The sequence below is a fragment of the Meleagris gallopavo genome, chromosome 8, assembly GCF_000146605.3.
Source record: "Meleagris gallopavo isolate NT-WF06-2002-E0010 breed Aviagen turkey brand Nicholas breeding stock chromosome 8, Turkey_5.1, whole genome shotgun sequence".
Lineage (NCBI taxonomy): Eukaryota > Metazoa > Chordata > Aves > Galliformes > Phasianidae > Meleagris > Meleagris gallopavo.
The window spans coordinates 34,211,212-34,236,814 of NC_015018.2; the positions used below are offsets into that span (position 1 = coordinate 34,211,212).

General features: G+C 44.2%; 1 long non-coding RNA gene across 11 annotated transcripts in view; it reads left to right on the plus strand.

The window, feature by feature from the left end:
* Positions 1 to 5,506: 5,506 nt before the first annotated feature.
* LOC104912096 overlaps positions 5,507 to 25,603 on the plus strand; it is a 48,539-nt gene continuing 28,442 nt past the window's right edge. For 8 of the 11 annotated variants that reach the window (XR_002117386.2, XR_004160572.1, XR_004160567.1 and 5 more), the window contains exons 1-8: positions 5,507 to 5,721; positions 6,868 to 7,043; positions 8,994 to 9,160; positions 9,413 to 9,485; positions 16,063 to 16,157; positions 17,540 to 18,936; positions 20,381 to 20,558; positions 22,489 to 22,633. This is a non-coding gene — a long non-coding RNA (uncharacterized LOC104912096). Of the gene's footprint in view, positions 5,722 to 6,867; positions 7,044 to 8,993; positions 9,161 to 9,412; positions 9,486 to 16,062; positions 16,158 to 17,539; positions 18,937 to 20,380; positions 20,559 to 22,431; positions 22,634 to 23,629; positions 25,223 to 25,603 lie in introns of all 11 variants that reach the window. The other 3 variants (XR_004160564.1, XR_004160563.1, XR_004160568.1) reach the window with 3 other exon arrangements.

Here is a 25,603-nt window from a genome sequence, read left to right on the forward strand (position 1 = left end):
AAAAAAAAAAAAAAATTCTGATCAGATTTGCATCCTCTTTTGATTCCCTGAAGGACCAGAGAATCAATCCGAATTGAGATAATTTGTCTGTTGAAGCTATTTGTCTCCATTCATAAAATCTAACACGGAGGCAGTGCAATGGATAGGGAACTTTTTCCATAGGCCTCTTAGTAAAAAAGCTTCCTGTTTTTATGGGGTTTTTATGTTCATTTGTTTGTCTTTCTGACTAAAAAAATAAAAAAAGGCTAAAAGAGTTGGATTTGGTTCCATTAAGGATAGAGCTCTTCAGAGTCTGGAAAGCAACATGATAACTTATTTGAGTGGATGATCCCTAGAGTATTTAAATTGCTATTTATGAGCAAAGAGAACAGAAGGAATAGATTATGCGACTTTTCTGGTAGTACTAATTTGCAGTAAAGTGGGCATTGTTTCTGGCATCAGAGAATTGCTATGCCGTAGTGCAAAGCATCAAAAACAATATGGGAATGAATTATGCTGGGGACTCGTCGCCAGTTCGTCGGCGGCTGTTGTGGAGGTAATTTACTTGTCCTGCTCTCTGCATTGATTTGTTAGGAGGAAAGTTATAATCATGGAGAACCCACAGTTCCCACTCTCTGAAAAGATTAATCAAGTAAAATCTTCACTGCTTAAGTAGGTAAAGGCAGTTCTTAATATCTGAAACAATGAGGAATACAGGTTTTGAAATGTTTTACTGTTTAAATTAATGACTTCACATCTGCTTAAAAAGATAACACTGTCCTGAATAAAGCGTGACTTTCCAGTTTGGTATAATGACTCTTTTTCAGATGATATTACAGAGAGCCACAGAATATGAGATGAACCTTAATTAATATTCTTTCAATTGCAATATATTTCACTGTCAAATTCTTCTAATATTCATGAACTAGTGAGAAGCTGGTTATAAAGCTAATGATGAGGAAACGAAAAGAATAAGGGTCCAACTCTATCTTCTTCTAGAGAAGACAACTATTTAATTCCTATCTTCCATGCATTATTCAAGGCTTGCTTTTAAAGGTATAGGCAGTGATCCAAATTCTGCCATCACTTATATGCAGGAAATACATAAGTATTAATATTTCATTGGAAGTTCATTTCAAATTTGTTCAAGTTTCTTGAAAAGAAAGGTAGCCTTGTATGGATTAATAGCTGGGTTGGCGTGCAGCAGGCTTTGGCCTCTTGCTGTACTGACTGAGCAGCAGTGGTGTCTTTTAAGCCCTTGTTGAACTTGAACTTAGGCTGCTACTATTGCCCTGGGCAGGAGCAGGAGATCTGGTGGTATCAAGTGATGGTTTGTGCTGGCAGATTATGCCCTTGCTGGCTTGAATTGAGAACTGAAGTCATAAAATCACTTGAAGTTGGTTTTACGCAGCATGTAGAACCATAGAATCATAGAATGGCTTGGATTGGAAGGGACCTCAAGGATCATGAAGCTCCAACCCCTCTGCTGCAGGCAGGGTGGCCAACTTCCATATCTAATACTAGACTATTCTGCCCAGGACTCCATCCAAGCTGGCCTTGAACATCTCCAGGGATGGAGCATCAAGGAAGGGGTGTAAGCCACAAACTCTCCCTTCTGAGGTGTCTTTCTAACAAAACAGCCTTATTTTATTCTGTTTTGTAGTGTAAACCAGTTGGCACCCACTGACAATGCTTTCCCCAGTGTTGCTTCCTGACCCTGTTCTACGTACCTCACTGCTGAACACCCAACCAGCCACGTGTGGTCCTGAGCTGAGAGGTGTGACCATAAGGTATCAAATGCAGACAAATAAAGCTCTGTTTGAGACTGTGGATGACATTAAGTATGTGTATATATATATGAATATATATGAGTTTTTTAGAGCGTTACCTTGGTGAATCCAGAGATCAGTTTGATCTCGATCTTTTTTTGTCTCCCCAGTCCATGTCCACTTTGTAGATTGAGCCATGCCTTGCTTTTGGAGCTGTGGCCCACATACATTTTCATGTTCATGCATTTGATATAGAAGCACGTTTAATACAGCCAGCAAGGAAACCAAAGTTATAGACAGGTTTTGTAATTATGAAGTAGCTTTCCTCTCTATGGTGCTTGAGATATAAGATGATAGGACTGTGCAGTCATAAAAAAGGAATAGCTTTTCAAAATCAGCTGTGTGGTGACTAGAAAATAATCATTTTTTACAATAAATAAATCAAAAATCATGTTTACAGCTCCTGGAGTTTAGAAATAACAGCTGACAAAGGAAATAAAATCTTGATAGTAACATATAACGGTGAAAGAAACCACTTTTCAGTTGACCTACTCTGAAAGTCATTAACTAGCAATGTGCTGACAACACAGGAAAAATAACCTCACAGAGACTTTTATTGGCTTTCCTACTGAGCATCACGTAATGTCAGAGCCGGTGTAGGAATTTAAGGCAGCAATCATACAGCATGTCCTTAATTATTTCATATCGCATTAAATGGGCAATTTTTGTTGATCAGTTCATAGAATGCCAAACTCAGCATTCATCTCAAAATCTCAGTGCCAGTTACTTTCCTAATGAAAATTGATCCTATTGGTGGTTTAAGATCAAGTCCATGGCCATTCTCCCGAGGTAACAAGATTTTTGATATTAATAGCAGGCACTATAAACTAAAGGCTTTCCTCCCATATGAATTTACTGAAATAGCCTATTCTTAAACGTGCTATAAAATGAGGTGGGTGCTGTAAGCACAATGTGGCTGGAAGCAGGAATGTGATGAGATGATGCATGGAAAGCTTCCTTATACTTCCTGCAGTTGTTTTCTTTGGTCTCAAGGCCACCCAACCTGCCATGCTCCCACTGGGCATCTCAGCACAGGGCTGCACAGCCCTTGGGCTCCCTATGATTTTCTCCTTTGGGGAAAAATAACTCAGATTGCCTGATTGGTGTGTGGTTTTGGGTTTTTTGTTTGTTTGTTTTTTGTTTTCTTTTTTCAAAAACATAAAAGTCATTTTTCCTATAGGAATGAGCAAAAAAAAAAATCTCTTTGGTATGTCTTAAGTGAATCTGAGTCACAACTTGTTCTGCAATAAACCTACTTGTCTCCTCTCTTCAGTTTTATAGCTATTGTTAAAGAATACAGCCAGGACGGTTTTGTCAGATGATATGAAGCTATTGGAGAGAAAGAAAAGCACTTTATTTAAAGATGATAATTTTAAAAGTTTCCTCACATGTTGTTTTCTTTTTAAATATAACTTGAAATATGCTTGCAACGATTGGGTTTGTTTTCTTTAAGGGCAGAAAAAATCATTTGAAAAAGTTAAGATTATTCCAGTTGCACCCACCCAAAAAGAAAAGGGGGTTATGGAGCAGCTGGACTCTTCTTGTGTCCAAGTTCATTAGCTTGGGGTGATCTCTGAGCTCTTGCTGATGACATGCTAACTGACATGCTGCACAGCAAGCTGATTTAGCTGTTATGCATTCCTTGCAACTTTCATTATCTTTAGAGCTGGGCATGCAGTGAACAAAGGCACGCAGGTAAAGACAGACCTTTTTGCTAGAGAAAATTCTTTAATTTGCTTTCGCATGTGAAAGCCACCACTGAGCACTTGGCACATCACAAGGATGTCAGTAATAACAGAACGCCTGCCTGCAGTAAATGGAGAATTAAACCTCTGCAATCCACTCGCTCTCCATGACACACACCCCGGTATTTTGTAATTGCAGCGCAAATTGCTTTCCAAGGAGATCGTGTTCAGCTCTCAGTTTCTGCAGTGACACTCCTGAAGAGGTGAAGTCCTTTATACTTATCATTAAAACCCAGCGATCTATACAAATCACTTCCCAACATGGCACTCACTCTTTTAATCTGAGGCAGATAACCGGCGCATCCCGAAGAAGCTTCAGCTTGCATCTGGGTGACAGATAAGAAATTTCATCGGACAGGTTTCCCTCGTGATAGACAGAAGTAATATCTCCGGCAGCAGGAGTGCTCAACCATGTAAGTCTCCATAAAGTTAACAGTTTGGGAGTAAACAGCTTTTTATGCAAGAGGAGATGTAAGGAAATACAGTTCTGCTCGCGCTCTGCCATTGAATTAACGTTCCAGGCACAGCAGAGGGCTGCTCCAAGGCTGATGCTTGAAAATGGACCTGGAAAAGTGCGTGTGAGCTGGAATTGTGTGGGGGATGGAGGAGGAGGCGCATTTGTTTCATAGAAAAAGTTCCATTCTGGGAAAATTGTCCACTTGTATTTGATGAAGGAGAGGAAAGGAGCAGCTGCCATTATTCCCTGGAGAAGTTGTTCTGCAGAATCCCCTACTTTGGAAAACTACAGATGAAAGTGGTTCTGGTTGGCCTTGAGTGGGCATTTGTCACTATCGATGGCATTCTTCCCATGGTACGTGGCTATCTCCTGTTGGTCCAGAGGAAGGTGGGACTGTCACCTGGGAAATGAGCTGGGTGTGAGTACAAAGAGTGGAGAGCCCTCCTCTACATGCCATTGCATTCACGTCCGAGCAGGGATGTAGCACAGGGAAGGAGTATTACTGCTTTGGCACCGAGGGCCAAAACAAGCATATTCAAGATTATAATTCATGAAAGTACAGATCTGACACATTGCTGCTCCATTTGGAGCTAAAGCAATGTAAGACATTGTGAGGATGCACATCATTCAGAGAGGACAAAGATAGCTGGAAAACAGCATGTGGGATTTCAGCTTTCAGAAAATGTGATGATGTCTGTGGATAGTGATAGGACAAGAGAGGAATGGTTTTAAACTGAAACAGGGGAGGTTCAGGTTGGATATTAGGAGGAAGTTTTTCAGCCAGAGGGTGGTGAGGCACTGGAACAGGTTCCCAAGGAGGCTGTGGATGCCCCATCCCTGCAGGCATTCAAGGCCAGGCTGGATGTGGCTCTGGGCAGCCTGGGCTGCTGGTTGGTGACCTGCACACAGCAGGGGGTTGGAACTGGATGAGCACTGTGGGCCTTTTCAACCGAGGCCATTCTGTGATTCTATAATTCCACTCCTCCAGGAAGTGATTTCTTGTTTTGTCCTGCAAACAAGAATCACTTTCAGTCCATATTGCCAGGAGAGGATTCAGAAAGGCCACAGAGACTGCAGATGGGAGCCCCACTGCCCAGGGCTGCACTGCTCTGTGCAGCAGGCAGTGGGGGTGGTGGGAACAGAGCAAACCTCTGCCATGGCATTGTAGCTCCTTAGTGAAAAAGAAAGCTTCTGCACAACCAGGGTGTTGCCTCAGGTGATCGGATTTTAACTAAGATGTGTTACTACAGTTATTTTCCTTCTTAGTTTCTTTCAAACTTTTAGTACTTAATCATATTTGGTTTTCAGGATTAGTGCTTGTTTCTATCTAATGAAGTAAACAGCAGAAACTCTGTTGAAAATAATGATATTTGTTCTGTCCCTTCCCAAGTAGCAAATGACTGCACGATTAAATGCAAAATAGGCAGAAAGCAGAACTGACTGAGTTATAAAATGACATGCTCTTCCCTTTAGAAAGCAGAAGCTGATCTGCCATGGGTAAGAAGTTGTGTTTTTCCTATTGCAGGCATGCAAGCCTGGTGGAGACTGAGCACGGACAGTGCTAAGAAACAAGACAGGGCACAGGGTGCTGATGCTGTTGGCAAACACGTACAAAACTGACTCTGCTCTGATGTCTGTGTGATGGTGAAGAGTCGAAATGTTGCACTTCAGTGATTCTCCAGACCATGCCTGTATTGGGGAATAAATTCAGGTGAGCGCAATCTCATTTACTGCTAAAATACTTGGCTGTACTGTAGAGTACCTATTGTCATTTTTACAAGGATATAACAAGTGACTGGGAGATGTTATTATAAGAGATGGGCTTTCTATGCTCAGAAATCCTTTCTGTACTGAGGAGCTTTGAGGGAAATCAACAGCTGTTGCTGGAAGTAGGGGAAGGCGACTCAAGGCAGAGAGCCTTGTGCCCTGGCAGGTGTGGGGCACGAGGGCAAACCCTGACATAAAGCAGCATTAATCAGAGAATGAGGAAAGGGTCGTGGAATGCTGGGTTTTTTTGTCATTTATTCCATCCTGATCACCACCTCAGTGGTGGCTTGAAGTCTGTAAGGTGGGGAGACCTCATTGTGGCCTTACAATACTTGAAGAGAGCATATAAACAGGAGGGGGAACAGCTGTTTACGAGGGTGGATAGTGATAGGACAAGGAGGAATGGTTTTAAACTGAGATGGGGGAGGTTTAGGTTGGATATTAGGAGGAGGTTTTTCAGCCAGAGGGTGGTGAGGCACTGGAACAGGTTGCCCAAGGAGGCTGTGGATGCCCCATCCCTGCAGGCATTCAAGGCCAGGCTGGATGTGGCTCTGGGCAGCCTGGGCTGCTGGTTGGTGACCTGCACATAGCAGGGGGTTGGAACTGGATGATTATTGTGGTCCTTTTCAACCCAGGCCATTCTATGATTCCATGTATCTCCGAAGTGATGTAAGAAAGATTTGGTGGAAAACTGTGTTGCACCAGGGGTTACTCTTGCAGCATTGAAGCAAGCAGAGGTTCCACCTGAGCAGCAGGCACCCAGTGCTGGGGTGTCTCAGTCAGACATGCCAGGTGCTGCCAGCACTCTCCTCAGAGCAGGAGGTGCCAGCCCTGGCTTCCACCACCCGCTTCAAGAAAAGTTGGTGGGAAAATACACCCAGCATTGTTTGCTCATAAAGAAAAGCAGAAATGAAGGGACAGAGGATGTTGGGTTGCTGCTATGTGAGGAAGAGTGGCAGCGGGGCTGGGCTGCCCTGCAGGATGGTCCTTGGAACAAAAGGAGCTGAGTAAACAAAGCTAGCTTCAGTTTCTCACTTCCCTTCCCTGCTCCTTCTGAAGTGCTTTTCATCTCTCCCAACTCACCTTCCAGCACTGTTCTGGTGGAAGGAGAAACGAGCAACAGACAGAGGAACTCTCCTGCTGACAGCAGGCAGCTGGCACGAAGAGAACAGAAAATCCAACTCTCCCCTCCCACACTGCCATGAAAAGAATAGAGGGCGATGCAGCCGCTGGAACGGCGCTCTGAAGTACTGCAGCAACGTGGAGGTAAAATAAAAGTGCTTCATTCATATTATCTGAGCAGAGGAGTTCTGAGGAGCAGTGCTTGGTTGGCTCTCTCTGTTTCTCTCCTGCACACCATTGCTTCCACGGGCTTGTGGCAAATGGAGACATTGAGACGCTGTGGTTTAAGGCGCAAACAAATAAAATATCATTTTGCTATATAAATAAAATCATAGCAGTGAATTATTCATATTCTGTGCTAAAATATTTTTATGAATTCAAGAGATCTGAAACTATATAGTATGTCTCTCTAAAGACATTTTAGAATATTTATGAAAACAATTCATAAAATTAAATCCCATTAGTTCTAGATTAGCACTTGACATTTGTCAGACTAATAACTTTTCTTAGCTAGAGGGGATACCCTGACTTTCAATAACACTTAATGGATTCTCTTCCTGATATCTATTTGGCAGTGCTGGGCTTACACTTACTTACATAAATGGCCCTGATCTGACAGGACTGTGCTTTTTTTTGGGATGCAGCTTTACTTTGTCCCTTTCTGCCAGCCACATACATGCATACACACCATTGGCACGGCCAGCAGAACCTCCTTTCGTATCTGTTGTGTTCTGTACATTTAGCTTAAACAAGAAAATTCACACACTGGAAACGGTTAATTCATTTATTCTTATGCCAGTGCTGACAAAGTTGTTTATATGGTTGTCTGCATGTTTGGAAGGAAGGTTGTCTTGGTTTGATTAATACATCATAAATGTTCATGAATCACGTCTGCTTGCTTGTCACATTCTACACCAGGGACAATTTTTATAGAGATTTCTTAAGCTACATCTCTTACTTCCATGGGAAGATTAAAATGAACAAAATTCAAGAAGCAACAAAACCAGATCAAAGAGGCTTGTCTTCTGCCTGATTTGAATGCTGTAATGGAGCAAGTCTCACACTTTGTAGGTAGATGTGAACAACTTTGATGTCTGTGAATGTAAGATCAGTGCAATATATTGTTTCAAATTACACCAGAACAAAGTTGTCTCAGATAGCTGGAAATGAGAATTTGAGAAAGGTGTCTGTGCCACAGCCTTTCACACAGTGCTTCCATGCTGCAGGTGGACTGCACTGCCTGCATGGTACCTTGGAACTGGCAAGCAACAGTCTGTAAGAACGGGTATCTCAAGGGATGAGCAGCTGGGCACCAAGGCCCATTGTAACAAATTAGACTCTCTCTGTTTCACAGACCTCTCCAAATTTCATGCTGGTACCCAGGAGTGCTGAGATCATAGAACCATAGAATGGCCTGGGTTGCAAAGGCCCACAGTGCTCATCCAGTTCCAACCCCCTGCTGTGTGCAGGTCACCAACCAGCAGCCCAGGCTGCCCAGAGCCACATCCAGCCTGGCCTTGAATGCCTGCACTTGAATACACTGCCTTGTAGGAGCACCTTTGTTTTCTGGCTTACAGCCACCCCCGGCAGCCAGAACCAGGGCATTTTGCTGGCCAGGCCTGGAGCCAGCAGGATGATGCTTCCCCAGCCCTCTGCAAACCATCCATGCTGCTTCTTTAATCTCTGGGCCACCAATGCTTGAATGCTTTGCTATACCACAGTGCAACATCAAGCAAAGCAGCTGAAAGCATCTTGTGCCAACAGCCCGGTGGGCACAGGGCATTCCCAGGGAGAACGGGCTCTGCTCCAGCACTTGGCTCACACTCCCTCCAGGTGGCAGGGATCTGAGGTGAGTATAAAGTGTCTGATCTACAAAACACACAAGTTAAGTTTAATTCAGGTCCTCACCACGGTAGAGATGCATTAAATATGAATGAATTTGCAGAGTTTAAATAAATAGGAAACTTATGTGGCATGAATTACCTTCAAAACAAAGCAATTCGCCGAACATTTCTTCAGTCTTTCCCACTGGTCTTGAAAAGCATTTGAATGTGAACCTTCAGTTATTTCTGTCACCTCAATATTTTTATACAGGTACAGTGAGGAAGAAAACACCAAAAATGTCACAAGTAGAATTTGTGTGAATCCTGGCCACCCTGGATGAGCTCTATGGGTGTGACATCGTGTCAGAGATCCCTGCTGCCAGAGCTCCTGACGGTCACTGCAGCCAACTGGCACAGCATCAGGCATCAGTGTTAGAGGTAGAGATGTTTATGTGTTTCAGAGAACATAAAAGTCTTTCTTTGGAAGAATCAAAAAAGAAACAGTGTCTCATCTCCTACTTCTGTAGCGTCTTTGGGGTCAAGGCTTAACTCAAAAGCTCTTTTGTTGAGTTTTCCTTGTGATTCTGGCAGCATTCTTTTCTTTTCTGTCTCCAGCTTCAAACCCAGCAGCTTGGACATGTGCTTCCTACTCATCCTTTGTTTTTTTTTTGTTGGTAAATTTATCTTTAGATGGGAATATGCCATCAGCTCCACTACCTTGCTCCACAGAGGGACGCAGTGAAGGAAACCAACCAGTCTGGAGGTAAGGCAATGGTAATTCCACTGAGCACAAAGTTCCTTAATAGGTTAGAAACAAACACGACAAAACGAAAAGGATGCATTGTAACAGAGAAATTAAATTGAAAAAAATCAGCTTTTACACAAAATAATCATTGCATAGATCAGAAGTGTTAAATATATAGTGCACAGCACTACAAATCTACTCGCAGTGATAAAAGAAATTTAAAGGCTGTTAAAACCCATAGCTGTGATAAATGCTGTTTTTAAATGCAGAAAAATACAGGAATCATTGATAGTCTTTATTACCATTTCTGTAATAATCCTTTAAAGTTTCCAGCAGCTATGTCTTCTACTTTGGGATACTATTCTAGGAAACTGCCATTCCCTGAGGCAAGGAGGCACTGCGATGGAGCCTCTTCAGAGGGAGGAGGGCATGAGTGGGGCTGAGGGCTCTGCTTGCACATTCCCCCTCCTACTGTGGGGGTGTCCCCTGTCCTTTTGTCCCCCTGTCCTTTTGTCCCCCTGTCCTGGGGCTCTGTGTCCTGATGTCTCTGTATCCTGGCATCCTTGTGTCCCCCTGTCCTTGTGTCGCCGTGTTCTGGCTCTGCAGAATGTGAGGACTGTCTGTAGAGAAACGTGTAGGAGATGTCACAGCAACCCATTGCATTCTCTGGCTTCCCACTGGGCTGCACACAGCTCGTGGGGAGCTCCTGTCTGCACACGCCTGTGGCTGTGTGATGGGAACAGCTTTGGCTTCAGGAACAAGTATGTCTTAATGAAGAAATGGAGTGAGAAGCCACACAGGAGCTCCCATTAAGACCGAGGTTTGCTGCTCTCAGCACTGTCACAGTTATTGCCATCTCTGCCTTATGCATTTCACTCCAAACCCTGACATCCGCGGGCAGCACTTCTCCAGGTGAGAGCTCTGCAGCACCACGGGGTCCCCATCTGGTGGCACTAAATTTGGAGTTGTGCAGCAAAATCAGAACAGGGTTAAGGTTAATTAATGCCTGCAGACAATGAGCTGCAGGGCCATGTGAGCTAATGAGCGCTCTTTTTGCATCTGAGGGATCCCATGGTTGCTTTAAGGGATTGAGGAGGATGGAAGAGGGCATCCCCTGGAGGACACACCTTACTGGCTTTAACCAGAGCTTTTAAAGGAGTTCTAAATGTGTTTATTGCTCAGCTACTCACTCTTGAATGATTTAATGCTTTTGTGCAGATTCCTCATACTGCATAGGCACATTGTTCTGGTGCTAAACAGAACCAGCCATATCTCAGGAAAAGCATCACCTAGGAGCCATTGCAGCTAGATTGATAAATATTGCATGGCTGCTGAATGTTTAGTAGCTGTAATTAAAGCTAATAGGATGCTTGCAATTAGTAATAGGGAAAGGGGAATTGTAAAAAGCACAGCTACTCACATTATTTATTGCAGAGATTTAGACCTTGATCATCCTGAGACCCTCGTGTTTAATAGATGTATACCAACTGGATGCTTGGGCTTTAGCTTTGGCCTGCAAAAGATGTTCTTTATTTTTCTTTCTTTTTTTCTTTAATGCATAATCTATGGGCAAAAGAGGATTTTTACACTTCATTTGGACTTTGTGTATGAACTTCTGGGTGCAGGCAGTAACTCTTCATGCTGTATTTTACCATAGCTGTTGTTTGGCAGGAAGATCAAATCCTTGCTGATTATTGCTACATGAGGCAAAGCATGTCCTTTTGGGTTTAATTTGATGAGGTTTCTTTTGTTTTGTTTTTTTTTTTCTTTCATGCATGTAGTAAATGCTGTGTATCTCACTCATGGAAGAGACTTGTTTGCATGGAGGTGAGGCGTGTGGGGAAGCAGTTGGGGCTGTGCAGCAGTGCTGGCTGAGATGGGCGCTGCTCAGCGGCTCTGTCAGGAGATAAATGGGACACAAGAAAAAGACAGTGGAGAGAGAGCATTATGAATTGCTAAGAAACAGCCACTTGTTGCCTGAACTTGTCCAAAAGCATTTTGCAGCAATCATCCTGGTGCTAATTCAGGGAGCAGCTCTCTGAGCAGAGCAGCTTTGGGGGATGCCTGGTGTGGTGCACCTGACAGCTTGCAACCCCAGTGGCTTCAGAGCCTCTGCAAAGCTCTTGCAAGTGCTCCTCCCATGTGTGGGGCTGCTTTGCAGCATCACCTGTGCTGTGGCTGCTTTTACACTCAGACTGGTACCGTGTTCACCTGTAAGCCAGACCCCAAGGCTTCAGCTAGACAGAAAAGCAAGAGTAATATCCATTATTACCATTCTGAATTTTAATCTTCTCTAACAAGCATCACACTTCTTTAGTACGAATTGAGCTTTATGTATCAACATATTAAACATCAATTTAATACACCCATCTGTCACAGTGGGCCAGAAGGAGAAACAATTGTATATGCAGGCAAAAGACCTTGTTATGCATTGGAAAGATGCCATAGCAAATAAAAGGATCATAGAATCATAGAATGGCCTGGGTTGAGAAGGACCACAATGCTCAACTAGTTTCAATCCCCCCTGCTATGTGCAGGGTCACCAACCAGCAGACCAGGCTACCCAGAGCCACATCCAGCCTGGCTTCTTAGTCTTGTGATCTTGGCTTCTGTAACCTGGGAGGCTCTCCTGCTTGTTAAGCAACATGAGTTTTCTATCCATCCTTTGTTCTCATGCAGTGCACAAGTCTCAGGATTGCTTGGTAGAAAAACAAGACTGGGTGCTGAGATTCAGTGTGAGATTGATGATTTACAAGAATGAAAGCAGAGGAAGGGAACATAAATTCACACAGTTACATCCTACTTTTCTTTAGAACAAAAATGGAATGCTTAGATCGAATTGAGTTTAGACACAGCACAAAGATTCATTCCTTTCCTTACATTTCACTTTCATTCTGAGATTACCCAGAAAGTCACAGCTTTATTTCGGCAAAATTCAAATTAACACACCATGATATGAGGGTAGTGTTCAAACAGTCATAAGGATGTTTCCAAAGAACTACTGTCCCCTGTTTTTGATGCATATGTTCTTCTGATTTCCTATCTCAAACTCTTCTGATCAGCTAGGTACCTTATACTTTCAATGAGCACACATTCATATTGGTATGGGAGCTGTACATGGGTTATTCTTGTCAGTCTCATGTTGGCATGTGTTAGCTCATTACCATAGTTCTTTTATTACTGGTACTTAACCTTGATCTTGACTAACACAGAAACCAATTTTACCTATCAGTTCTCCGACAAAGAGTTCATGTTTGCCCTTATTGTCTAATTGTCTAATTTATAGGAGTTATTGGAGGAGGGGTTTGGCCTCTTCTCCCAGGCAACAAACAGCACCCGAGGAAATGGCCCCAAGTTGTACCAGAGGAGGTTTAGGTTAGACGTAAGGAAAAACTTTTTCTCTCAGAGAGTGGTCAGGCACTGAAAGCAGCTCAGACAGGTGGTGGAGTCGCCGTCCCTGGCAGTGTTCAACAGGCCTCTGGATGAGGAGCTACGAGATCTGGTTTAGTAGCTTAGTGGTAGCTGTGGTGATGGAAGGGCAGTTGGACTAGATGATCTTGTAGGTGCTTTCCAACCTCATGATTCTATGATTCTATCAATGACTAAATTGTGTCACGCCAACTACTAAGGCCTATGTATTCCCTCCTTGCATTTGTGAAAAGTTAGGAAGTATCTTAATAGGGTTGCAAGGAACATTTCCAACGAGAGATATTTGCACTATGTGGAGAAAATCAATTGTTGAGGCAAAGCAAAAATGCCCTGCTGGGAAAGTCCTTGCTTGTTGCTGATTTGGCTGCTCAGTCCCAAATTCTCTTTGCCATCTCCCTGCAGGATGTGGAACCACTGGGGAACTGCTCCCAGCCTTCTTTCAACTGATGGCTGTAAAAAGTGAAGAAGGAACACACAGTTCAGGTTATGGCTTTGGGCTGAGGGGGGACAGTGTGGCTCTTGGCTGACATGCACAATTAATTACTTCCCAAAGAAAAGCATTCTGTGTTGAGAAATCCCCCATTCAGACCCAATGTCTGGGAGCTATACTGTGTGTGTTAAATCACACATTGGTTTTGCTTCTCTTTATTTTTTTTTTTCTGTAGCAATTAAGTTTCCATTAAATGAAAGAGGAAAACGCTATGTACAAAATTGAAATAGAGCACAAAATCAAGGGTAACATCAATTTGCTTACAGTCTTCCAGGAACTCTCAGAAATTGCCCATGTGCTATGGATATCCAGATTCTGTCTCATTTCTCTTAGTTCCTAGTAATGTGATGATGAGAAAAAATCATAATGTGGTTTTACAAGAGGCTTTTACAGGGCCGATTTGTTCGGCTGGGGGAAGGAATCTTACAAAACCAGGTAGACAATGTCTGTGAGTATCTGATGATGGAGGCTGCTTTCTGGAGCAAACTCCTGGATGTGGTAACTGTTTCATAGCTTGTAGTGCAGCTGTAGCTTCATGTTTGGACCCAAAGAATCACGGAATCATAGAATGGCCTGGGTTGCAAAGGACCACAGTGCTCATCCAGTTCCAACCCCCTGCTGTGTGCAGGTCACCAACCAGCAGCCCAGGCTGCCCAGAGCCACATCCAGCCTGGCCTTGAATGCCTGCAGGGATGGGGCATCCACAGCCTCCTTGGGCAACCTGTTCCAGTGCCTCACCACCCTCTGAGTGAGAAACTTCCTCCTAATATCCAACCTAAACCTCCCCTGCCTCAGTAACTTGCTGAAGCACAGATGGCTCAGGTGCACACGAGCTGTTATGTGCACTCATATGAGCATGTACAAGCTCAAAAAATACAGAGGAGCAGAGTGTTTAAAATGTCTATAGGAAGGAAAGAAGGCTGGGCAAAGTCTTAGGAAGGGACTAAGCTACTTAGAGACATGAATTGACTTTCAATGAGGCATTGTAACTCATTTTTTAAATCGAGTCTTGAGTTTCTGTGTCACCTACACGGCTTTGAATGGGTCATCTGTGACTGCCACATCACATTCTGCAGAATTTAAAGCCTGGGTGGAGGAATTTACAAAGAAAATGAGATGCAGGCAAAATGAAAACGAAGGAAATGAACTGTATAGAAGTGTCAAGTGAATTGTTTCAGAAATTTCTTCCATTTCACTGTGTCTTATCTAAAAATTTGTATCAAATGGAACCTGTAAGTATTCATATTATCTCTACTTTCATCTGACATGAAGCAGATTAGCTAACGGTAGCAAATTTAGTATGCAGGAAAATGGATTTAAATAACAGAAGTACTCAAAAGCCATCGCAGAAAACATGCTGAGCACCATTTTTACAATCTCTGCTCCAAACCTGACCATCAGATATGTTTAGAATTGGTCCCACAGAGCTCCCTGCTCGGTGATGGTGTAACCCGAGTGTGGGGTACAGATCTGCACGACTGCAGGCTGCTCTCTGCCAGGAGCTGCTTTCACCCACGCTGTCACTGGTAGCTCTTGGTGACTGCAGGAGCTCTGAGAGTCTTTGACTCATAGGGATAATAGGGATTTTTAAATATGGTATGCAGGATTTGGGCCCTAACTCACAGATGTGCTGAAGCTGGGACCTCTCTTCCTCCCAGAGTACCAAAACTGTATTTTAAAGGTGCAACGTGGCTACCACAAAGCAAACATATTGCTCTCTTCTAATACCTGAAAGGTGATTGCAGGGAGAGTGGGGCTGATCTCTTCTCACTGGTGACAGGTGACAGGATGAGGGGAAGTGGCCTCAAGTTGTGCCAGGCTAAGTTTAGGTTGGATATCAGGAAAACACTTATTTACAGAAAGGGTTGTTAAGCACTGGAGTCGATTCCTCAGGGAGGTGGTTGAGTCACCATCCCTGGATGTGTTTAAAAACCATTTGGATGTGGTGCTCGGGGACATGATTTAGCAGAGGGTTGTTAGGGTAGTATGGTTAGGTTGTGGTTGGACTCTATGATCTTGAAGATCTTTTTCAACCTGAGCAATTCTGTGATTCTATATGCCATAAGGGGGAGGTGCAGCTGTCCTGAGCAAGTACCATAACTTCCTGCCCACCCCACATCCCACTCACATTTGCTCTGTGCTGGATTTATTCTTTTTTTCCAGCCCATGGCTGTCACTTCGTGCATTTTGCTACTCGGCACCCAAGTTTCTCACAGCAGAACAAGCGTGTATGTGAACACGTGGAGCAGTGATTTGCATTAATTACTCCCGAAGTGGCTGCTTTTCCTGCTGTGAGATGCACACAGATGCATTCTGCACTCCCAGCAATGCTGTGGCACTCTTTGAAGATCCCCCGCTTCCTGTGGCACTGTCAGATGTGTCGTGTCAAAGGGGAAAACAGCCTTTCAGAAGCTGCTATGTTGGAAAGGCAAAAAACAAATGCTGGAAATGCAAATGTGGCATTGGATTTATTACAAGAGCTGCTGATGAAAATTATGTACAGAATCATAGAATGGCTTGGGTTGGAAGGGACCCCAAGGATCATCAAGTTCCAACCGCCTGCTGCTGGCAGGGCTGCCAACCTCTAGATTTGGAGTGAAACCCTGTGTATTATGGGCTTGGTGATGTTTATGCATTGGTGGTGAAAATGTGATATCACCGCTGTTTTTTTTATAGGGACAGAGAAGATGGAAACTACCAAACAACTGAAATATCATCGTTGTTCTGTAGAACTCGTCATTTTCCTTGGATTTTGGAGGGAGAAGGAAAAGGTAATTAAATGTCACCTAAACAGAGGAATGGAAAGCTTTAACAGTGAGAACAGCATGGTTGTATTGAAAGTATTGTGTCCATGCCCCTGTGGAGGAATGAGCTGCTTTTGCATAGATGCACCTCATCGTGGGAGACTGTGACATGCTGGCTGCCAGCTGCTGGCCCTGTGAGGCTGCTGCATGAGGGCCGTGGCTTGCACACCATGACTGTTTGCATTGCTGCTTTATTTTGATGGTGATTTTGGACTTCACTTACCAGAGAGGTAAAAATTGCAAAAAAAAAACAAAACAAACCAAACCCCAGTATTCGTATCATCTTGAAATTTCAAAGAATTAGAAGGGGGAAATGCCAGTTGTATTGCTGTGATCCTTGCACAGTCACGTGCTGAGCCTTAGGATCTCAAGGCTGTAGAAGCAAGAAGGGCTATAAGGTAGATTTTCAGACAAATTTTGCTGTTACTGCGAGCTGTGTTGTACGACAAATCCATCTGCATAAGGATTCCCCTCCTGGCTGCATATGGCAAGTCAAAAAACAAATTGAATAGGAGTGTAATCACCCTCCCTACACCATATCCAGTTATGCTCTCAGTACTCAAGCCCTGAAGGATTAGAGCTGAAGCTTTTGTGCTGCATTTCAGCACTCACTGGCCTAAAACAGCAGAGAGATGCGCTGAGGGGTCCTGCAAAAAGCTTCTGCTCTGGAAGCAATCTGCTTTGATAGGAGATAATGACTGGTGAAATAGAATTAAATCATTTAGCTTTTGTTTAAATCAAAAAAGAATCTACATCTCCCTGCTTCTGCCTGAAAGTGCGTGCAAACAGGTGGCAGCATCCTCTAATATGAGACTCAGTGTCAGTGCTCTGAAGCAAAGAGCTGCATAGTCCTCAAGCTGCTCCTTAACTGTTGTTAGTTAGGCTTAATCTAACTTCAGTCAGTCCAAACATCAGTCATCAAGTAGTCCGGACATGTCATCACAACCCCCCATCACCATAGAGAAACAGAAATAAATAACATGGACGAATGTTCCTTGCTCACATTTTTTCCCCTAAGTAATACATAACTTAAAAAATTGATTTTTCTTTGAAGGGTAATAATTTCCGGGATATTACTGTGACACAAACAGGGTTGCTTTATTGCAGCTGAGAAAATCCAGAAGCTTATAGAACATGTTTGATATACAGCATACATGGTATACAAAGGGTAGGTATATAGGACATGGACTTAGTGTAGGGTAATGTAGCCAGCTGTTGCTGCCTCTCACTAATAATTAGAGACATATTAACACTTTCCAATGGATGCTTTAATTGCTTCCTCCCTCGGGAAAATAAATTTTACAAACCTCAACCTGTTATTTTTTATGATACCTTTAAAACTTTTTCAGGAACGTCAGCTGTGAATTATCGTACATGCATGTGACACGTGAAAATCAAACATACTACAGCCCAGCGTTATGAAGCCCTGTTGAGTATTTGCTGTGTTACTGTTGTTGCCACAGCTGCTTTTCCCATGGGAACATTAAGAGCGGAGACCGGCTATAGCACTCCCTGAACGACAAAAATGAAGATAATGGCCTTGAAAATGGGATTTCAGTGTAATGAGCTGCAGTAAGAGTGATACAAGAGAGACTTGAGTGCTTGCTGGTGGTCCAGGAGCACTGCTGAGCAGTGGCACCATGCGCTGAGCCAGCAGTGCAAGCAGTGTCTCTGCAGGAGGATGACTGGAGAAGAGCTGGGTCAGAAATCAGCTTAGGTGCTGTAAAACCATGGAATGGTGTTGCTGCAAAACTGGAGACCTCAGCCTTCACTCATCCCTGGGTGGAGCAAGATGTGCGCATGGAGAGCCCAGCTGTGGGGCTGCACAGCCCTGCCCTGTGCTGGGAAAATGATTCTGCGGAGCCATGAGCAAGGGATGCTTCAGGTGTGCAAAGGAGACGTGAGGAAGGGTATGTGCAAATGCCCAAGCTGTGCCCAACCCTGAGGGATGTCCCCTTCCCTCCCAGCTGCTGGTAGTGTTGCACTCACCTAGCTCCCTTGCCCGAGTGTGTCCAGGGCTGAATTCCACTCATGTAGCTCTCTGGGCAGAAGTGCTCCCTGTTTGGCTGTTATGCACAGCCCAGCAAATCTGGCCTCTGAGTAATTAACGGAGTTTTTGACAAGCTGTGCCAACAGGAAGGCTTTTTAGATTGGATGCAAGCACCTTAAGGTCAAATTCACTTTTGTCCCTGCAACCTTAACGCTTCTCCATACATTTCCATCCTGTGCATTGAATGGAAAAGATATCATGTGAGCATGTAATTACAGACTGTATTATAGTGCAATAATTCCTCCACGAGACAGCTAAAGACTAACTGAGAGCTAATCTATCCAAAACCAATATCATAGTTCCAGCACAGGCTGGACTCGGGCCAGATGGGAGCCGGGAACAGCTTTTGTGACATTGATGAATGCGGTGTAGCTGCCGATGGATGGAGAGCAGCCATCTCCTTGTATCCTTCCAGACCACTCCAGCGTTCAGTCCTGTGCCACTCTCCCGCCTGAAGGTAAGGACAACTTGTTCAAGAAGGTACTAACACCTTTTGAGCTTCCCACAGCTGCCTTTTCACCAGGCTGAACACCTCCAGCTCCACCAGCCTGTATCCATAGGAGAGGTGCTGCAGCCCTCTGAGCATCCTCATGGCCACCACTGAGGCCACCCCAGCAGCTCACTGTCACCCTCCGGCTGTCACCTCCCAACCAACTCCATACCCACTCTTCAAGCCTGTATCTCTCCCACTTAGAGGTAAGGATGTGCTGTGTAACCATGTCTAAGGCCTTGCACACGCTCGGGTGGATGACACCAGTTGAAGGAGTATGAAAGAAAGTGCTTAACATGTGATTTTGTATATTACTTGAAATCTGAGACCATCAAACCAAATTCAAAGTGATTTGGGGAATGTTACGGTACTTTTAATATAAGTGGATGTGGCTGATATACTTCTGTCTACTGGATCAGCCACAGTGACAGCTGAACAGAAAATCCATTAGAAAATTTATATGTGTACCGTTGTCTGGAGTTGGAAGAAAGCATATTTTGATGTTCAGATACAAGAAGTATGATGTTCAGGGACTGGAATAATCCCCACAGGATGCGGTTCATTCGCAGTACATCATCCAAGGACAGCCAGCTGCAGGCTCTGCTCTAATTTCCTGGTGAGCTTCCCCATAATATTTATTGTGCAGACAAAAGAAACCACATCTAGTGAATATTTATATCAGAAAGACGAGGATTTTTTAATAACTGATAGTCCATACATCCCTGAATAGGAGAGACTGGAGCAAAAATGGAGACATCCAAGTATGTGGACAATTCGATTGTAGTTTCTAATTGGGAGAAGACAAGAATTATGGCTCTGATTCATTTTTACGTAGATAGAGGAGTAGCAATTTCCAGCCAACACAAGGCAGATTTTGCCTCAACCTTTGCAAATCACATCCCCCGTGGCTGCCAGTGTGGCCCAGCAGGGCAGGGCACAGTGCATCAGGACCATGCACGAACTGCAGCTGGGTGCTGTCACGTGGGGCACAGAATCATAGAATGGCTTGAGTTGGAAGGGACCTCAAGGATCATGAAAGCTCCAACTCCCCCACCACAGGCAGGGCCATCAACCTCCACATTTCATAGCAGCCCAGGCTGTCCAGGGCTCCATCCAACCTGGCCTTGAACGCCTCCAGGGATGGACGGGGCATCCACAGCCTCTCTGGGCAGCTGTTCCAGCACCTCACCACTCTCATAGCAAAGAACTTCCCCCTGACATCCAACCTCAATCTTCCCTCCCTCAACTTAAAACTATTTCCTTGTCCTACTGTTATCTCCCCTTTCAAAGAGTTGACTCCCCTCCTGTTTGTAGGCTCCCTTCATGTACTGAAGGCTGCAGTGAGGTCACCTTGCAACCTTCTCTTCTCCAGGCTGAACAAGCCCAGCTCCCTCAGCCTGCCTTCATAGGGGAGGTGCTCCAGTCCTCTGATCATCTTTGTGGCTCTCCTCTGGACCCTCTCCAAAAGCTCTCTGTCTTTCTTGTCCTGGGGGCTCCACACCTGGACACAGTCCTCCAGATGAGGCCTCATGAGGGCAAAGTAGAGAGGGACAATCACTTCCCCGTCCCTGCTGGCCGCCCCTCTTCTCATGGAGCCCAGGATACCATTTGCTATCTTCTTTTGTCTTGGCATCTTCTTTTGTCTTGTAGGAAGATGAGTCCAGGACATACAACACCTGCAGGGTACTTTGTACAATGCCACAGATCATGCCATACCTGTACCTGATGCACATGCGTCGCTTTGGGACAAAGTCAGTGGGAAAAGGCCTTTGGTAATGAACAAACTAAAGTTAAGACCAGCACTTTCAGTTCCATCTGAATATTCAAGGTGAGTCAAAAATACAAGAAATGACAGTAAGATTTTTTTTTTTAAGATTTACTACTTGAGTCAAAGTCTTTGGTATACATTGTGGTAAATGTCATCTCCGGATGCTATGTGTGGGACCAGAGCAGTGGGGCTGTGTCAGCAGCAGGGCAACCCCGGGGACATCAGAGCACCAAGAGATACTGGAAGAAGGAGGGCAGAAATCACTTCACCTGAGGGCTTTAGCATGGGTTGTCATGTGAAGTGTGGGCTGGAGAACCCGGGCTTGAGAAGAAAGCTGCTGCTGAAAACCCACAAAACCACCGAGACAATTCTGGCTGGCAGCTCAGATCCATCAATGTCTCATTAAACAAATGCCTCCCTTACAAAAGAAAGAGAGAAAAAACAAGTTGGTGTGTGTTTATGAGCGGCCATTTCAGAACAGAGCACAGGAGTTAGGGAAAAAATTGCAACTGAGAATTTGCAATTATGAGTCACTGATGGAGAGTTCTGGCAAAGGCACAGTGCTTTGTGAGCAGCAGCTGTGGAGATGGACAGAGATTTCCTCAGGTGGATAATGCCCTGAGCAGCAGAGGTAAATTACAGGTGTGTTTGTCGGCACAGCTCAATCTGGCTTTCACTTCATTATATCAAATTTGGTGTGCATGTGTGCATCACTGCCAGGGACTGAAATTTCCCCATCCCAGACAGTGAGAGGCATTTTCAGCACTTACACTGTGCTGCAGCACTGCCAGCCTGGGGAGTGAGCTCAGACGAATGATGCCATCTCTCAGTCCTGCTCACAGAGCAGCTGAACTCTGCCTGGGGGCTGCAAATAGGTGCAGGCAGGAGAGGATGTAGGATGGGAAGCTCTCAGCTGAGACTCAGCAGCCGGGGAGCTCAGTGCTTGCAGCTGCTCTCTACAAAGTAAGCAGAGGAACCCTTTCCAGCAGCAGGCTGAGCTGATCCCAGCTGCTCCAATAGGGCAGTGGTGGGTGTGTGGTGGGGTGCTGCACCCCAGTAATAGTGGGAGCATCCAGGAAGGATGCTCAGGTACCCATGCGGTGCCGGTGGCTTGGTGGTCATGATGGATAGGAGCAACCTTCAAACCCTTACATCCCACCTGAGGTCCAGAGGGCCTCGGGGTACCCCACCCTTTCCAGAAAGCCGTGGAGTCAATCCCCAGCAAGAAACAGCAATGGAATGCTCTGGCAGTGCCACCTCCTCTCTTCTCAGCACCTGCAGCCCTTCCACTGGAAAAAATGAATGGGTTGCAGGCGACAATAACATTATTATAAATCAAGTTGTATTTCTATTATAATGACGAAGGGAGAACACGCTTTCTATATGCTAAATATATCTGTGTGGTTATATGATAGTAGCATTCCTTAAATTGATGATATTTATCAGCTGAGGAAAACAAATTTCTATATACGGAAGAAAATAATTAAAGGAAAGGGAAGAATAATAGCAACTTCACAGCAGTCAAGTCTAGCAACGTCTTAAGAGAAATATTGATGTTCTTTTGAATGCGTGTCAAGGAGAAGTGGAAAGATAGCAGGTCAATTTCTTCCCCAGTTATAACTACAAAGTATCTTTAAACAGTTGCAGTCCTATATACCCAGGATGAAATTTTGTTTCCAGCAGATTGACTTCTCCTTGCTTTCTCTGATGGGAAAAAGAAAAATTGGTTACAAGGGAATTTTTGTTTATTTGTCTTTTTGGAACCTGTTGAGTGTCATCTACGCTATGCTTAACTTGACATATCACTCCAAAAAAAAAAGAAAAAAAAATACAACCTGCAAGTACAGGATCATTGTGGTGAGGCCCAGTGGTGCTGTTACACTTATTTAAGGAGGCTGTTGGCTTTTCCATCATTTCCCTCCTTTTTTTCCAGCTGCTGATGATTTGGCTGAGATGATAGCCATCCCTAACCCGTGGGCTTGCTTTGCAGAGTAAGGAGTGCAGAGCTGGAGCACAGGCATTGCAGCACACCCAGCCCATTTGGACTCATGGTAGCACCCAAGCTATGTGGGAAAGGCATGCAACACCTCGTTATCAGCCTGCCAGGGCTGGACAGGACATCTGCAGAGCCACAGGTGTGTGTAGCATTGCTTATGTATTCACCTGATACGTACCTCTCAGCGGTGCTCGGTGGGCCTTTATTACAATGCTGGCATAGAGTGCTGTTGCTAAAGCTGTCAGGGCTTATATCACTTGAAAAATAATTGTCCGGTCTCTGAGGACTTGGGTAGTGTTTAACACAACTGTTTTTCTAGGCCATAATATAAAGCATGACATTGATGTACTGCTACTTCACCTCATAGCTGAATTCTAAGGCTCGTGTTCCTCGGGTTTATTAGGGACATTCAGATTGAAATTGCAAATCTCCATGCAAAGCTCACTGCCACTGCTTCCAGGTGAGGCACCCACAGCCCTCCAGTCTCACCAATGGCAGTGCTGCTCAGGGGGTGCTCGGGAGCCCAGGTGTGATGTATGGGGGCTTGCAAGGTAAGCAGGAGGCAGTGGGGAATGACAGAAAGCTGATGAAGTTTTCCTGCACTATGTGTTCTTCTTTTTAATTCTAGCTTCCTTTATAGATGCTCTGATAAACAGCAAACAGCTTGTTAACAGTAGCAAAATGGAAATTTCCTCTGCACAGTATAAATTTCAGTGATATACACGAATATAAAACACGGTGTAGAACCACGCTCCTCTTTGCAAAAACAAATGTGCCTCAACATCGTACAAGAAACACTAATACAGTACAGCCATTAAGAAATATATAACGTTGGCATTAATTGAAGTGAAACGAGGTGTGCTTGGATGAATAGAAGTAAGGGAAACAGGTGAATTGTGTTTGTATCTAAGGGAGGGACTCTGTAATAGGAGGGCTGTTGTGCATGGTGCGACTGCCAGGTCATTATTGCCATCCTTGGGAACAGCCATGGGCTCACCATCACATAGCACTGGCAGCAAGTTAGTGGTATGCACCCCTGAATCACCTCGGCTGTTTGCTTGTGTAACTCACACTGTTCTTCCATACCTTTATCCTTTTGGTGACAGCACGTTTTTTATTGTGTTTTACTGCCCAGTGCCATATAACACATGGATCCACTCACCAAATGAGGCAGTCATTGTTGGCATCCCAATGTAGAGGAGTGTAATGGCTCAGTGAAGACATGTTTATGAACTCTAATGCAACTTTTGTGTTACATTTTATGTAATTGAAAAATTATCAACCTGACATTAAAACAAGCCTTGCTTTAAGGGAGTGTAATTTTTGCTAATGGATTGCTACATTTCATTTCCATATCCTTTTTCCAGCAATTTTATGTTTAAATATCACTGCCCCTTTGAATTATGTAAGGCTTTTTTCACTGTGATGTTCCAGCAGTTTGCCAGCCTCATGTGTGTAATTAGTTTGATTAGCACTACAGCTTTAATGGGAGCATTGGTGCTCGCTATACACACTCTGTTCTTCACTGGACAAAGTCAAAAGTTGTGTCTCTCAATCAGCTACAGCTGAAGAGCTGAGTCCTTCCCAGGCTCTATGTCCTCGTGTTTTGCCCTTTCAGGGAGCATCACTTTCTTAATTATGGCTGTAATCCCTGCCTGTGTCCTCTTTCCACTCCAAACACGGGAATGCACACTGGGCATGCTCACTGAACTGGTTTGCGCAGCTGTCAAAGTACATTCCCTTGGCCTTCCCAATAATCACTAATTATTAATAGCACACAAATTAAATAGTATTCTTATTGTCTTGGGCCATGCCTGCATAATGGATGGGAAGAAACAGAAACGATGCATCTTCTTAACACAGAACATTTCACCAAGCCCAGCAAAAGCTTGACATTGAAAACAACTCCTGGGGAACTGTCAAGATGACAATGGGAAAAGCATTAACGATTCATCCATGTGCCATTAGCCCTGCATGTTAGACCTGACGTGAAGTCAATAGATCATTTTTATGTTCTACAATAGAAAAACATTGAGTGGGAATGGAAGCGTATGACCTCTAGGCTACATTAAACCACTATTAAGAAAAAGATCATTATCTGAAAAGTGCAAAACCATATTAATTCGGTCCGCTTGTCTGTCAGACTCTGAGCAGTTCCAATCTGTTTCCCCTGGTGTCACCTGGCAATCGATGCGTTAACGCTCAGCAGAAGCTCAACAGCTCAAACGCAGCATTACGAGAGCACATTCACCAGTATGATCATCATCATTTGTTAAGAAAATGGTGCTTGTTTTATATCTCAACCGTGTCTTTCAAAGGTGGTTGTGGCCAACCAGCAGTTCAGGTCTCTCTTTACAAAAGAGAAACAATATGTTACTTGATGTCCTCTGTGTGTTTCAAGAGAAACAGCTTTCAGCCAAGCACAAAAGAATCAACTATTTTCTACAGAAAACCACAGTACTTTTCAAAGGAAACTTTCAGAAAGAGAGCTCAGTTCAGAGAAGCCAGATTTGGTTCATCATGTCAGTGCCATGAGGACATCCATCTCCTGTTGGGATGGCACATGCCAACCTGGCCCAGGCTGAGGTCAGCAGCTCCAAAAGCAAAAGTCCATGATGGGCTCTTCTATTCTCAGGAAGAAACCATCACCACCAAAGCACCAAAATGAGTCTTCTCCATTTTGTACCTGAAGGCCAAACCGTTTTGGAAGATTACATTCTATCTGCAGGTATTTGTAATGAGGAGTATGTGAGTATTTTTCTTGGTTGTGTGTTGACCACAGTGAAAATCATAACTTGCTTAATGTTGTGCTCCTGTTCACTGTAGAGATGGTGCCATCAATTTTGGAGCATCATGAAGGAGAGATTTCATTTCCAGACTCACTGCTGCCTCGCACAAAGGCTGTGCTGGCAGCACTGGTGGCTCTGTGACACAAACTGGACAGGACTTTGCTCAAGGAGGGTCCTGCTCCCCACCCCATACCATTTTTAATGCTCACGCTTGGCAGTGATCTCAAATAGTGTTATTTTAATTTCAGCTGACTATATTACTGCATTCCACATTGATTTCTAAACAACCATTTTTATTGATTTAAGACACTAAAGCTGCC